General features: G+C 36.5%; 1 protein-coding gene across 12 annotated transcripts in view; it reads right to left on the bottom strand.

The window, feature by feature from the left end:
• SOX6 (SRY-box transcription factor 6) overlaps nt 1–16,312 on the bottom strand; it is a 375,354-nt gene that overhangs the window by 334,085 nt on the left and 24,957 nt on the right. For 9 of the 12 annotated variants that reach the window (XM_082059015.1, XM_082059008.1, XM_082059006.1 and 6 more), the window contains one exon: nt 2,982–3,090. The exons of the other annotated variants lie outside the window; for them this stretch is intronic. The gene's annotated coding sequence lies outside the window, so the exon portion shown is untranslated. The remainder of the gene's footprint in view (nt 1–2,981; nt 3,091–16,312) is intronic. 12 annotated transcript variants of the gene reach the window in all.

Raw genomic sequence — 16,312 nt, 5'->3', positions numbered from 1 at the left:
TGACCCGACAATCACACTACAGTCAATGGTGAAACTTTCAATGATTTCAATGACAATAACAACTAGAGTTACAGACAAAGGTGATGCTGTTCTCAGGTAAAAAATGGAGGCAAATACTAACATCACTAGGTTCTCTAACATCACCAGGATTTAGCAAATGTATCATACAAATGCAAGAAAAAAATACAAAGAACACTTCATTCACATATATACAAAGTCCTCTATTATTACGGCACACAAATTGCTGTGTTACTAGGGCTGGCTGGAAGGTATTAAAATTAAAAGTCAAATTTTAACATTGGAATATCAATGCTTCAAATTTGTATGGACTTATCAAATCAAGGAACATTGCCTGAGTTATAAAACATGTTGTGTGACCTGTTACTTAGTTTTTTAGTTTCTCTACTCTCTGAAAGTTGCTTGTCCAAATTCTTCCAATGGGAAAATCTTCTAAGAGAACAGATCACTCTTGAGCTGTCTCAGACTACGTATGGAAAATAAATATCATTGTTATACACTTGAACCCAAAACGCAGGATATGTTCATATCATAGGAGAATTACACATTAACAATACACTGTGAAAACTGAGCATGCTGGGGGGAAAATAAATAAATAAATAATAAAAAAAATCAAGCTACTTGAACAAAACCAGTATTGTTCATAATATAGTTTTTCCACTTTGGAAACATAATTTGGCATCTTCTCTATTAGGCCCAAGTATTTTGAGCTTCAGATACTCCTACAGAGAAGCTAACTAAGTTTTATTCAGCTACACGCAAAGAAATACATGGTTCTTTCTTTTCTATGTCTGAAAATAACTTGTCCACTCTGATAAAAGTATGCTGCTAGAGACACTGGTAATTAAGCCTTCAGAGTTTGCCATCCATTAAAACTTGGTGATCCCACCCAAAGCGCTTCATCATCAGAACCATCTGGTGTTCTTTCTGCACAATTACCAAAATACAGAACATATTTTGACTTGGCACTTGCATTTGGTAGACACTTTAGTCATTTTATAAGCAACAAGACAGCATCTTGCCAAAGCACGGCCTCAAAAGGAAACTTAAACATACCAGAATCTGACTTCTATCCTAGGAAGTCCTACCAGAACAGAAAGAAAGAACATCTTCACCTTTAGCTAATGTACTCACCTTCACATACAAGATACCTCTTACTAGGTTTGTTACTCTGTGTTTCCTCTGTATGCTGATGATTCGGAGCATTATCTAACAGATTACGGGTAAAGTGAATTGCCTCTAGTTTGGGACTGTTTATTTTATGATGCCTGGCTCTGAAATCAAACTAATGACCCACCAGAAATTAAACTCTTGGAAGTAAGAGGAACCCAAGACATTTCACTGTAGTAGAAGAACAATGTCAAGAATATTTCACATCAGACTCTCCCACCATATTTTTTTCAGTGCCTGCACATACAGTAATTATATGAGCACAGTTCTAAATGGAGGAGAGTCTGAAAAACAAAGGGAGAAGACAAGAATATGAACTACTCTTGAATGATACTAGGCTTCTTTTTGGTTCTTAGTTTTCAAGTTCCAGATAAAATAAAACATGATGTGAACAATGGACATACTTCCCACAGGATTAATAAGTCTCGCTTGCAGATTGCCTTTAATTCACTTATTTCTATCATTTCTGACAGTAAAATTTGTGGCAAAAGGTGGAAACTTCTGTGCAGTAACGATGTTATTCTCAGCTTTCTCAAGACAGTACGGATAGCACGAAAAAATCAGGGAGCTCAACTGAAGTGATAATTCTCAAACGTAGACATTTCCTTTACTTTGGGAAATGCTAAGGATAGGTTTACATTTAATGTCTCTCACCTACAACCATCCCATATTCAAGGACACTTTTTTTTTTAATAGCACAGCATAGAAAATATATCCCAAGTGACAACCACAAGCTTCACAACAAACAAATACGCTGCTGCACTCTGTATGGCATGGAAAGCTTTAAACTACCACAATAGTATATAAACCAGAAAACAGACATTTTCAAATCAAAATGATCCTACCAGGACATGAATTTGCACCCATCAAAATTTTCACAGATATTAATTGGACTGACACAGTGAAAGAATAACAAATTAGCTAACTATAGACATGGAGAACTGAACAAAATTTTACCAAAAAAAAATATTAGGAAAGACCTATAAGAAATTTGGATGGAAATTAAAGAAGTTATTATTACAAGTAACTTGCAACATTTTGGAAAAAAAAAAAGAAGTCTAATGAATTTATAATAATAAGATGCAAATAAGAGAGGGATAAAATATGTAATGACACAAAAACATATCTGCACAATAGTAAAAGGGAGTGGAACTAATGAAAGTGGGAAATTAGAAACAGTTAATTTAGTGAAGAGATCTACGAGTGCATATGGCAATCTGAGGAATCACAAACATGTTAATCCTTATTAGACAAGCCGTCAGACAGATTAAATGTAACATATGAGCAAGTAAATAAACATTTGACTACATAGAGTGTCATTCTCATTGGGTGACACTCCAAGGAGTGTATATCTCATAAGTTGGCAAAAACAAACCGCACATTACACCCTTGTTTTTATACAAAATCTCAGAGCAGGCTTCCTAACATCAGAGATTTAAAAAACAAACATAGTTTATTTACTTCCTGTAGTTTCTTTTTCCTTTAATTTTAGCATGGCTAACAACATTGTAGCAAGTAGCAAATTGTTATCAAGTCATATCCTCATCTTTTTTGAACAACAGCATGACTTTCTTAAGTTTCTACCAACAAGTTAAATGAACAAGAGCATTTACTTTCAGGAAGGGTAATCAGATTACTGTCACCTTACAAAAGCATTATGGGGTTTCCCGGTTATTTCAACTACTATCATCACAGAGCCATGTAACAACCACAATGTGAGGATAATACACCATCCCCAAAAGGAACAATCAAATCAAAATGCATTAAATTATGAGAGAAATCATTCAACTTACACCTTAGAATCTTGAGCAAGTGCTATAACATCAGAAAAACTTTCACAGGGAAAGATGTTGGTGCTTTCAGGCCAGTGGGATTAATATTTTGGTTTAAGTTTCACAGCATCTAGAAAAGGGCAAACACAATGGAGCAGATTCACTAACGTGTTACTTCATATTAATTCATGTTAACTTCACTGAAGCAGTGAAGTCTCATTTGCTATGAGACAAAGTAATTAGGTCTTACATCTACATTAAAAAAGAAGTATCTTAACATCCCCATCTCACTTTACAAAAACAAAAAACAAGAAAACAGAAAACAAACGTATATGATAGGTCGTTGCTTTACCTTTTCTAATAAAACTAGCAGTTTACTGTTTATAAAAAGTGATACATTCTGGCATATTTTTGATGCAAATTCTGTACAAGCAATGACATGACCTAGCAGCAGATCCAAATGCCTTGAGCACATTAAGACCGAGTTGCCAGCTCTGAAAAGCAAACAGTTTTTGCAAATCGTAGGAGCTAGTCACGAGCCCAGTGCATTGTTCTTTCTATAATTGTGCTCTAATGAAAGTGAGAAGAAGCTGGTGGATATAAACAGAGCAAGACATTGTCTGGCCTTATTGTTACCTCCCCAAATGAGAAGATGACCCAGCAGAGATTCACCAAGTCCTCCCCATGCATAAATATATGCATTTCTATATGTTTTGGCCTTCACAACTGTGAATCAGAAACCAGGATCAGCCCAGAAATAACTGTACTCTGCTTTTCACAGAAACATAATTTTCTTCTTATGCTTTGCTATAGTTATATATCTTGTAATGTTATTCTTGTCACATTCTAAAAATCTGCATCACTTTTTTGCTTCAGGATGAATTCTGCTTTCAGCTGCAGAGTAGGAGTCCCCACAGAAGCCCCGGTGGTTGCACACTGGTGTATCAGGAACAACAGAACTCACACTTCAAGTTAATTATATCCTATGTATTATAACGTACTTTTCTAGTAGTATAATACACAGTTTATGTTCTGATTTAAGAATTAAAAACTAATCATACGTAAAATTAGTCCATTCAAGAAATAACTGCCAAATAAGTTGGAATTAGAGCTGTATATGAACCATTCGATGATTGCACTCGCATCAGTGAACTGGAAAAGCTCAATAAGCCAGCAAGGCTTACGTACAGAAGCTGACACTCCAAAAGTGTCCACAATCCCCTCTTCTTAAAACAATTAAAACAATCCTGCCAGTTAATGGCAAGGAACAGCAAAGGAGCAAAGAATAAAAAGGAAGGAAATTATAAGAGTATAGCCCAGAAGGATAATTTTTTTCAGGGTCTGGTCAAAAATTTCTCCATTCTGTTTAATTCTGAATGTATCTGAAGTTCTTCCTTGTCTAATAATTAATTATATAAAATCATATGAGATAAGATAACATCTTTTCCAAACCTCAAGTAAAAAAAAAAGCTGAAGTCTGCCAATAACAAAACATGTTTATTCTATTCTGTGTTTCTCAACTTCCGGTGCACTTGTTGGGAAGCACTTCTGCCACTGTTTGGCTGCAAAACATCTGTATTGAACTAAATATGCTGGTTTTCACTGAACTCAGTCTAAATATTTTCCTGGAATTTAGAACTGCAAGTCAGTCACATGATAAACTAATCTAGAATATCATCAATTGATCCAGATATGATCAGATTACAGCCAGCCATACTAGTCTTAGCAAATTATTGTGTTGCTCATGCTCTGGCATCAGCAGTCTTTATTTCTCTAGGTACTTGGCTGCCAGCTAGACTGAAATTTTCATCAATTCTTTTGATGAACGGAAGATATAAAAGCTAAGCTATGTCATCTATGACAGACCAACAGCTTTTGGGGGTATCATTTTAGTGAACAGACTATATAACTTCAAATTCTAAAACATGTTTATATACATATATTTACTTTCACACCTAGCCAGATACACACAAAACACTCCTGAATTGAGAGATATTCCAGAAAAATTAGAACATGATTGTTTGTCTTTCTTCAACTTTTAAAAACCTATGGTAATCTATAAGTTCAGTCTCTTTTTTTCTCCCATTTTTTTTTCTCCCCCCTTTTTATGAACAGATATCCTGCCACACTAATATATATTTGGCCAGACTACTGCATTCAAAACTGCACTTTGACTTTTGGGTGCTTTTTTTAATACAGAACAAACATGACCAGAAGAAAATGACTGTGAAAAGGCAGAAGACAATGCAGAGAAGCAGGGACACAGGGAATCCTGAATACGCAAGAGAAAGAGATAGCCAAGTCTTTCAAGGAGAAGAAAGCTGAAATAAGAATGTACGCAGCTGTACCAAACTGCAGCACGTATTTAAAAGTATGTAAAGTAAATCCACTCTTAAAGTAGCCACTCATTTTGCAAGACTCCACCTTGAGATGACCTTGAATTTCCTAAAGATGTTGCTGAAAACTGGTTCTACAGAGTCTCAAGTTTAACCCTAAAAACAAAAGCACGCACAACTACTGTTGCATTGGAAGTGTTGACATGTCATACCTTATGAGCTGTTGGAAATATACAGAACAAAATCCTTGAGCTTGCAAGCTAGCTAATAAGGAACAATCAACCAATTGTAAATTAATTAAATAATGCAATTTTAACATAGCTTTAAAGAGAGAAAAATCTAACCTATTATAAAGAGAGAAAGAAGTCTATCTGGCATTAAAGAAAACAGCTGGGTTATGTAAGAGGCCTAAGAAATAGCAACAGTAGCATATTTGGCCTGTTTCAGGCCCTTAGCAAAGGTTTTCACCCTCTTAAAAAAAGGAATAGAAATGCACAAATTGAGGCAGACATAGAATATATGAAATGTATCTTTTCACACATGCACATATATCGAATACAATATCTAAATATCTGATTAATTGTGAAGGAAACAGGATAGGATATTTAACAAATCAGACAAACTGACATCTTATTGAAAGACTGCATTCTTACTGGAAATCTGGACTAGCCAGATGCTGCCGCATAAACGGATTAGCTGTTTGTGTCTGCTACCCCATTTGAGGTAGTCTGGAGGAGTAGCAGGGTTTGTAGGGCCACAGACCTGACTAGAGGCCATCACTGAGGACCTATAGCTTCGGTAGCTAGCAAAGCCATACAGCTTCTATACGGGCTGCAAGAAACAGTTGAGACATACCCCAGTACATCCTCTGATTCTGTTCCTGCCATGAATGCCATGGAAATTCATTTGCACAGTTCCTGGCAAGCCTACTCCTATTTGCAAAGCAAATCCGTACCAGCGCTGCTGCTAGGGAGAGCGAGAATATGTGCGGGTGAATAATTTGCCTCTCCATCCTTAAATGCGCTCAATTAGCCTTGCACAAGTGATGTACCTGAATGAACTACTCACCAAAACCGAGTGGCCTAAACAGCGAGCTAATAGCCTCAGCTGTATGCAAAAGTGGATGACAAGTACCTACACATGTGGAAAATGCGTCAGAACTCTAAACTAAACTTTTCACAAGGTATCCCTGATTTTGTCTAGTCTTAACCTACATCTGTACCACAACGGTCTTTTAATGTATAATTTGTTAAAGACTTCTGGAATGCCTTTATTTAACACAGCACATTGTGAGTACTCAAATAACCAGAAAAAAAGTGTTTTCACAGTAAAAGAATAGTAATATATGGCCAGGTGACGGCTCAAATCAAAACACTGATCCTTATTCTTTCAGTGCCGACAACATGAAAGATTAAATTGCTGATAGCACTCAAATACAGTACTGTTTTATTTTCATTCTTAAAGTATGTAGGATTTCTCCACCATAAAAATTGCAAATAGAACACATGTGAATTATGAAGGTCCTTCCTTTTTAAACAAATTTAGAAAATGTAATCATCCTTCACAGGTGAGATATTCTGTTTATTCTATGGAGAATCATTTCAGTCTAAATTAAACTCTTCAAATGGTTTTGATGATTACTGCAATAAGGACACAACAGGGAAAAGATCTGGGAAGAGAAAAACGTGTTAGATGAATGGCTGATGGAAATATTTATAGTATATGAAAACTACTGTGTTGTTTTTTTTTTTTTTTAACCAAATATCATTATTATTTTTCCAAAGCATAAAAAATAATGCTGCTTATCTGTCCTAAGTGAAAATGCCAACCCATACTCTCTTTTTTAATTATCTTCAGCATGGACTGAGTACTTCAAAAATAAATAAAATATATAGGTCTTTTCAGCATTCAAAAAAAAACCACTAGTGGTACAAAGACACCTTCTAGATACCAGACTGTTAGAAAACCCTCCACATTCACCATTTAAAAATGAAGCCTTTTTGGGTGTCTTGACCTTGAATAACCAGAAAGCAGAGTGAAAATGGCTTGTCTGTTAAAAATTTAAGACATAAAACCTGCCACAGATTGCTTAGAATCTAAGCAACTGAGAATCTAAATTAGATTTTGATAAGACAAGTACTAACAAAAAGCAGAGAGGTTAAAAGCACAATATGAACCTCTGGCATTTTCTGTTTTCTTTCTGATCCTAACCTCAAGCCTCACAGACAGAAAGAACATAACCAAAAATGCTCATCGAAAATTTGTGGAAAGGATGGTTTCATATGTTGCCTTCTTCCAAGCTGTCTTGAAATTCATACTTATTTAACAGCGTGATTAAGAACACTACAGCCAGCAGTCATGGAAAATTTTAATATAAAGTCACGGAACTAAACTTTACTGGAAAACAGGTGCAAGATATCCTACTACAGATTTTGGTTTCTTGTAGTATGACATGCCTGCCAGTTCATAACTTAAATTATCTTAACACTAAATACTTTTTAAGAGAAATCTCAACAGAATAACCAGGAATACAGAAATCCAGGTGACTTTAAAACAGGTGTGTGAGGCACTCTACAAGTTCTCTCTTCAACCTATAACTTCCTCATCCCAGCACTAGCATTTTTTATTTCCAAGGAATATTCAGAGATCCCTTGCATACTGCTTAAGGTAAACTATAGTTAAACTCTGTTTATCAAGTGTCTTCTGTAAGAATCATTTGTCTTTCTTAATGACATTTGCTTTCCATAGCGATGTAACCCTGGAGGCTTTCTTGTACATACCAAGCAGTCAACAAATGTGCTGAAGAAGAGGGAGAAGACCAAGACAGGCTCATTTCACCTCCCTGGATGATGTTCCCGTGGAGACTTTCTACAAAAGATAATGCAGTTCCAGGCTGCACCATTTAGCCTCCTCTGCAATGAAGAAGTCTGACTAAAACCAAAATGTTCCTGCTAGTGTAGTGAAATGGGCACACTGACATATATCAAACCCAGACATTCAGGGTTTCCACATGGCAATGCTCAGTCTGCTACGAGTCCCAAGAACTTTGCCGGGTTTACGGATAAAATTTGAGGTTTACTGTTCAGTGCGGTCCCTGTCCTCTTCATTACAGTATGACAATGGGGAATACAAGCTATGAGCCAGCTGGCAGACTCAAAGCAGAAGAGCTGCACTGCATCTTAGGGTTAGACCCTTGAGACAATAGAAGGAACTGAGGATAAGGACCTGGGACATTGCTCTTGCTAATGGGTCAGTTTGTAGTATGGAGCTTCTGGAAGATGAGGCATCCAATCTACATAAGGGTCATAGGTCTAAAGTTACCATTGTACATAACTAGGCAATAAGAAGCTTATTATGTGCCTGATTGAGTACCTCCTAATTAAGGGTCTGTTCCAAAGCCTGTTTAAGTCAATAGGAACCTTTCTATTGACTTCAAAGGGGCTTTTGATCAAGCCCTGCCTACTTAGTAGGATACCTCTCTCCCCATGTCATAACTTTGCAGTTGTCATCAGGAGGCACTCAAGCTGACAGTCTTATGGCTTAGCCGCAAAGGTGCTGGTGAGAGGACACTTTCATTTAAGGACATTTGACCGCGTTTTGTAACTCCAGCCAAGTGCTGATCTTCAGTACTTGGGACATCTACTTGGTCAGAAGAGAAAAAATTCATTGATGTGACTTGAGAGAAAGGGTAGTTAGTACTGAGAAATTTCTTGTGTTAACTGGCTCTAATTTTTGTTGATGCTTGTACAACAACATAGACTATTGGCACAGAATACAGAATGTTCACACATATTTTTCAATCCAAACAAGAGAAATGGAGGAATGACAAAGTTTTCTCTAATACACATAATACATTATTTATATACTTCCCTGACCATTAGGCAGTATGCCATAATAATCATTTATGCAGTTACATATTTCTGCATACATATTAATTCTGAAAATGCATACTGTGTGGCCACACTGTAACTTGTCACTGACAGACATTGTGGAAATGCCCCTTATTTCATGGATCATTGATCCAATGTGTAAATCCTTCTTAGCTTGCAAGCCATTGACCAGATAAACCATAAGGGCTCCGAAGGGAAAGAGCCTTTCTGGTCTGTCGAGCAAATTCAGCAGTAGCACATGTACTTCAAATCCATGTGCAAAAACCTCTTTGAAATTAGGGTCCTGATCCTGCAAATCCTTATGCCCATAACCTATAAGTCATCCCAATACAAGTCTAACGCGTTTGTCAGGCACCTCTAGAAAAACAACATTGCACTATTCATATTAAATGTTTGTTTCCAGAATCAAGACCTAAACACAATTGGAAGAATGTCTAGAAATATTTCAGCCTTTTAAGATTTTCCACTCACAATAAATAAATAGCATGTACTATATGAAACAGAAAAGAAATTGTATTTTTTTAAATAAATAACTGGGGAAACTTGCATCTATATATACTGATTTTTTTAATTTGTGTACTCTTCTAACTCTCAAAACAGCTAATTTGAGTTTCCCACCACCTTTGATGCTTTTAAAAACCAAAGATTTAAAGCCAGTTCTGCAAATTTACAGCTATGATTCAGCAGCTGCAGGTCTTTTAAAATTTATCTCCTAGTAATACAGACAATGCTTTTACAATAATATTTTTACTTTTAAGCATTTTGTTAAATAACCTATATTTTCCTTAATTTCAGATCCGAGGCAAATACAAATTCAAACTACAGAAACACAAATGTTATTTTCTGTGGTGCTGGCATACTGTTATTTTCCAGATCACCCTAACATGAGGTAACTATTATCGATTGTGAAAGCACAACAGGTGGGTCACATGAAAGGTCACATTAGTTCTGTTCACAGGGCCAAACAGAAGGTTTTCATTATCCTTAATAAAAACAGAAGCAAGTAATAAAATATATCATTGGAATAACATATCTCTCCATTCATATGCAATAACCTCATACATTAGATCCTACCATTTCAAAATACTGCTGTTGGCTCCAGCACCATGATTATTTTTGCGGTTGCTACTTATAAAAATAATACTATAAATCATCGTTTGACTTGCAAATTTCCACACTGTTCTTTTGAACTGCTTTTCGAAATGTTTTTCTGGACAAACCTCCTCAAAGCATGAGTTCACTTAGAAATATTAAGCACTTTAAATGGTCAATAAGGCGGCAAAGATTTTTAGTAATTCCTGTCATTAGTGTAATAGCAAATCATGGTACCTAGAAGTAGTTATGCACCTTGTTCAAATCCTGATTGTAAATTAAAGTAGAGTCATAACTCAGACATGGTGTAAAAAAGTCAAACCATATTAGATCCTTTCCCAACAGTCTTCAGGACAAACTGGTTGACGAGCTCCATTCTGCCTGCAACTCACAGGTATGTGCACATACACACACGAGTGCTCCCATCAGTGCACCAGTATGGACAACAAAGGTTTATAGTTTAAAGTCAACATGACATATTCTTGCAACTACTGAAAGCATATTTATTTTTGCCACTTAGCTTTCTCACGTCTATCATCCATCTTAAATACATTTCAATACAAATTTTAAAAGGCCTGTATTTAAAAGAACATCAGTCTCTTTTAACAGTTATTTCAGACAAGATGGTTAATATTTTCTTTTTCTTTCCAGAGAAATACATTTTAAATTTACATTTTACTTGTATTTTTTTTCTAAATGATGCATAAATATTTCTAGGCTGAATGATAATCAGTAAATTGGCTTTTTTCCCCAGCTGTTTTTTAACTAGACCATTCTCCAATGCCTTCTTTTGCTGCTGTGCATCCCCATCTCAGGATGGACATACTTGAATATCACGTAGAACCGAAAGCAAAAAGTAGAAAATAAATTTGCATTTTCTTAAAACACAATTTCCCAAAATAACATGGGCTATAGACATCAGTGGCAAAGTCCAGTGCCTTCTCATTGATATAGCAGCAAAGAGAAGGCCTGATCTTGAAAGCAGTAACTTGTTATCAGAAAGCAACATGTTTTGTTGAAAGCAGCAAGTGTATGGAACAATGTACAGCTATCTGCAAATGCAAAATACACTGGCTAGAATTACTTTTGAGTTCAGTTCCAAAAAGAACGAGCTGCTTATCAGTCTGTCACTTAACTGTGCAAAGCTCATCTTGGGGCATGTTGTGTCTGCAGAGTGCGCTGTGTTCTGGGGGCCTCGCTCCCCGCAGCCCCCGTTCCCCCAGGTTTTTGGACGGCACATCTTTCCGGAGCCGCACCTATTGCCATTTTGGACAGACTAGTTTGTCATGTGATTCTTTAAGAGGTTTAAAAATCTTTCTCACAATTTGAAAATACTAAGCTGCGACTTCACACTTTTTCACACCTTACTCCTCCCCCTTCACAGCTTGATGTGCTAATGTTAAAAATCCTAGAACATAAATCAGTAAGTATATTTCTATGTTGGGTGAGGGAAGGGTGAGCAGGATCTCAAGTGTTTTAGGTCAGGAAAAATGTCCCCTCATTTACAGTCTATCTGATACAGACACACACTGTGTGGTATTCTCCAGTTTACAGGGTATGCCAAAATCTTTATCTATAAAGTTCTAAAGTAAAAGTAGTGGCAGGTAAATAATTCAGATATGAAAAAAATGCATCTTGAAAGCATAGTTTGACCAAACAGAATGTGTTTCATTCTCTTTCTGCTTAAGCTAAAAATGCCAAGGAGTTATTGAAATTACTCCTCTCGATTTAGATAACCAAATTTGTATTTCACTTTTTGCTTACATTTGTGTGTGCACTGTATTGAAAACAGTCTTCAAAAAGAAATATAATTTTTTTTAAAATCCTCTAATTTTCTCTGTGAACTTTAGAATAAATTAGTACTCTTTGACAAATTATCTCAAACCACAGTCATAAGGTGGTAAAAAGGTTTTTTGCGTCCCATATCCCAGGGAAGGGTAAAGCTAAATGAACATAATCTAAAACATGGTATGTACCTGACATTTTGTAAAGAAAGCCTAGTGTAAAAAATAAAAATAAAAATATTAGAGGAAAATTTTCAATGTCAATAACGTGATTTATATGATTTACAAAAGGTCAGCCATTTCTGGACAATCTTTTGAAAGATTTACAATATTTACAATTCAGCTATTTCTACATCTTTGGTATTAGCACACTAATTGAATATTTAGTTTCTTCAGTGCTCATATCAAAGCACTATCTACATTACAATTAAAATAGGGGACCTACATACAAATGGCTTATAATCAGATACAATACCATCGGCACTTTTGACTGTTCCTCAGCAAATCCATGAGTAATCAGAGTTGTTGTAAGTGTAGGGTGAATTAAAGATAATGCTATGATAAACCTGGCACCTATGGTAGCTCTTCCTGAAACATAACTGGTAAAGCAGCTGAAACAGGAGCACCTAAAGCAAGACTCCAAAATTCCTATTGTAGCCACCAAGATAAAGATGGCTTGATTTTGAGAGGTGTTTGGCAAACATCTCTTCCTCTCTGATTCTAAAGGCAAGCACCTTTCAGAAGCCAACTACATCCACTTTGAAGGCTCATCATGAATCAGAACTTTCATAAAATTATAGAATAGTTTGGGTTAGAAGCGACCTTCAAGAGTCATGTAGTCCAAGCTCTCTGCAATGAGCAGGGACACCTTCAACTAGAGCAGGTTGCTCAGAGCCCTGTCCAGCCTGGCCTGGAACATTTCCAGGGATAGGGCATCTACCATACCTCTGGGAAATGTGTTCCAGTGTTTACCACCCTCATTGTAAAAATTTCTTCTTCATATCCAGCCTGAATCTCCTCTCTTTTTACCCCATGTCCTATCGCTACAGGCCCTGCTAAAATAAAAATCTGTCCCCATCTTTCTTATAGGTCCCTTTTAAGTACTGAAAGGCCACAATAAGTTCTCCCCAGAGCTTTCTCTTCTCCAGGCTGAACAACCTCAACTCTCTCAGCCTGTTCTCATAGCAGAGCTGTTCCAGCCCTCTGATCATTTTCGTGTCCCTCCCCTGGCCCCTCTCCAACAGGTCCGTGTCTTTCCTGCACTGAGGGCTCCAGAGCTGGATGCAGGACTCCAGGTGGGGTCTGACCAGAGCGGAGTAGAGGGGCAGAATCACCTCCCTTGACCTGTTGGCCAAGTTCCTTTTGATGCAGCCCAAGATACAGCTGGCCTTCAGAGCTGCAAGGGCACATTGCTGCCTCATGTCTGGTCTTTCATCCATCAGTACCCCCAAGTCCTTCTCCTCAGGGCTGCTCTCAATCCCTTCATCCCCCAGCCTGTATCGATACCAGGGGTTGCTTCGACTCAGGTGCAGGACCTTGCATTTGGCCTTGTTGCATTTGCAGTATGTGACTGAATTTTCACCCGAGACCTTCGCTGATCAATACATATCATGGCAGACTCATTTCTGCCACTCATCCCAATGTCCATATTTTCAATCAGGAGTTTACACATCCCTGTACTTAGCATGTTTCTGATCTGATGCTAATTGTTTTTCTTGGCTCAGCTTTGAAATAAGCTGCTGTCTAACAACAAACCTAGCATTTCCTGCAGTATCACACACACGCACAAGTTTAACGTATATGTACTATGCACCCCTTTCTAAGGAGAAAGACCAACTCCCTCCAAAAATACATGAAAACAGATGTCAGACACCTGTTACATTCAGTCCTTTTGTAATTTATAAGATACACACTGAAGTGCTTCTGTATTATTCCAATTTGTCTGTCCCACTTCACAGTGAGAGCTACAGGTACAAATAGATGGTTTCACAAATAAACGTTATTTTTCACCTAACAAAAGAACTGGCAGTTTGGACTAAAATTTCCAAAAGGTCATGAAAATCTGGAAGAAAGCCAATGCATTCTGCATTCAAAATTGCAAAGCCCATCTCACAAATGCATCCTCCTCCATCTCACTTGTGTTGTTCTTAGTTCTCAACCACATTTCTTCAATAGTAACAAAAGCATATGCTAGCACAACAACTTTGGCTGGCTGGAAGAGCCATCTATGAACAATGAGACCAAATCAGAGGCTTAGCCTTTGGATTTTACTTGTATCATTAATCTGTAGTGTCTATAGCCTTAATAGCATTCATATAGTATTAATTAATTCCACTAATTCAGGTAGCATACCCATTGACTTGAGAAAATTCCAGACTTGGGTCAGTGTAAGAAATTATTTCACATCCTGTGGATGATGAAAAAAAGGAAGCAAAAACCTTTGTACCTACCGAATTGAGCTGTTGTGATCTCAAATCAGTTGTTCTGCACGTACGGATATAATGACAGGAAAAAAAGTAATTATAATTAGGTGTCTATTTTGATTTTTCTCTTCATAGTATCCGTACTGAATGTCATTTGATTTTAACAAACTGTAAAGTCATTTCAGGCAGGCACTGTATATCCTTGCAGTTACTGGTCTACCCGAAGCCTAGTTTATTTCAACAAAATTTTCATATGCAAGCATTTAAACATTTTTAAGGTTTAAAAAAAAAAAAAAAAAAAAAAAACCACTTAAACAGCATGGTGATAATGCAGAAAGGTAAAACAAAAAAATCACTGATCTGACCAATGCATTAAACAACTATTTTTGAGGGATGGAAACAGGAAAATCTCTCTCAAAAAAAGAGGGAAAAAAAGAAAAAACAGAAATCAGTGAGACTCAGCTCAATTAACGGGCAGATTTTGTAACTGGAACTATACTACAGTTGAGTCATGAGCCCAAAAAAAAGTCTTATTTGGTACTCCGTAATGTGCCTAAGGGTCTGTAACATATAAGGAGGACATTCATGAGGATCGAGTCCTTCATTTCCAACAGATGTCTTTATTGAAATCAAATTTCTGCTACTAATATGCCCAGTTTGCTACTCATACTTTCCCAGAAATTTTCACTAACATCGGCTTCATTGGTAGCAATAAAAATACTCTCACACTCTATAACTACCAATAAACTGATAAATCCATATCAGAGAATATTCACACCACATCACTTCAGATATCTAGTGTAAATGGCTAAATTAGATGCTAGGGCTTTCCATACATTCCCAGAATCATAAAAGCAATGCGAATAGGAGACCCTCTCTCTCTACTCACTGCATAAAAGAGCCTGGAGTTAGATAAATTGTGCATATTACACAGAGAACATTTTCATTTGTAAGACAATTAAGCTTCTCTAGGAAAAATAAAATTATCTCAGGTAAAATAAATTGAATATTTCTATAAAAGAAAATCCAGAACATAAGCACAGAGCTCAGGACATGTCTAAGAATTGCACTTTGACACAATTTAGCGTTGGAAGTTTCAGTAAGTTTTAAATGCAGATTCTCATCTTAGGATGTTCAGATTATTACTGAAGATTCATCAGTAAGATTCACTTAGGTAGAGGAAATTAATTCAATACTGATGAAACAGATTGTGATAATAAATCCATCAACCTAAGGACTATTTTCCCAGAGAGAGCAGTAAAAGTCCAAGTACTTCACGGAACGCCCAAAAATTTACTAAAGATTATAATAAAAAGATATTTCAGAACTGCAGTGATAATGAAGAAACACTTATACGAATAGTCGTGGAATATTTTAGTAACTTCCATTTGTTACAGTAGCAAAAATGGAAAGAAAAAAAAAAATTGCTTCTTTAACAATAATTTTGCGATAGTATCCAAATAGTAACAAAGTAGTATTCCGTCTTATCGGAAATAAAAACTACTTTCAATTTCATATGCACACAAAATGCTCTTATTTGTAATCTGTACCAGGCTTTCTGCCAGTTATGTCAAGAAGTCAGCCTGAAACTTTCTGAGCTAGTAGCTCCAAAGCCGGTACTGGAGCTTCTTCAGTTGTCCAAATCACATTCAACACTTCTGTATCTCTGCATCCTTCACAAGATGACAAAACTATACCACAGTAACATGGGTTATCTGTAACTAATCCTTCTTTATGTAGATCTGAAAATGAAGATGACAGCATTACCTTCATATCAAGACCAATCATCAATGCCACCAGTTCATAAGTAGACGCTGTTCATACAAA

This window comes from Streptopelia decaocto (genome assembly GCF_964273445.1).
Source record: "Streptopelia decaocto genome assembly, chromosome: 7".
NCBI lineage: Eukaryota > Metazoa > Chordata > Aves > Columbiformes > Columbidae > Streptopelia > Streptopelia decaocto.
This window is presented reverse-complemented; position numbering and strand designations above follow the sequence as displayed.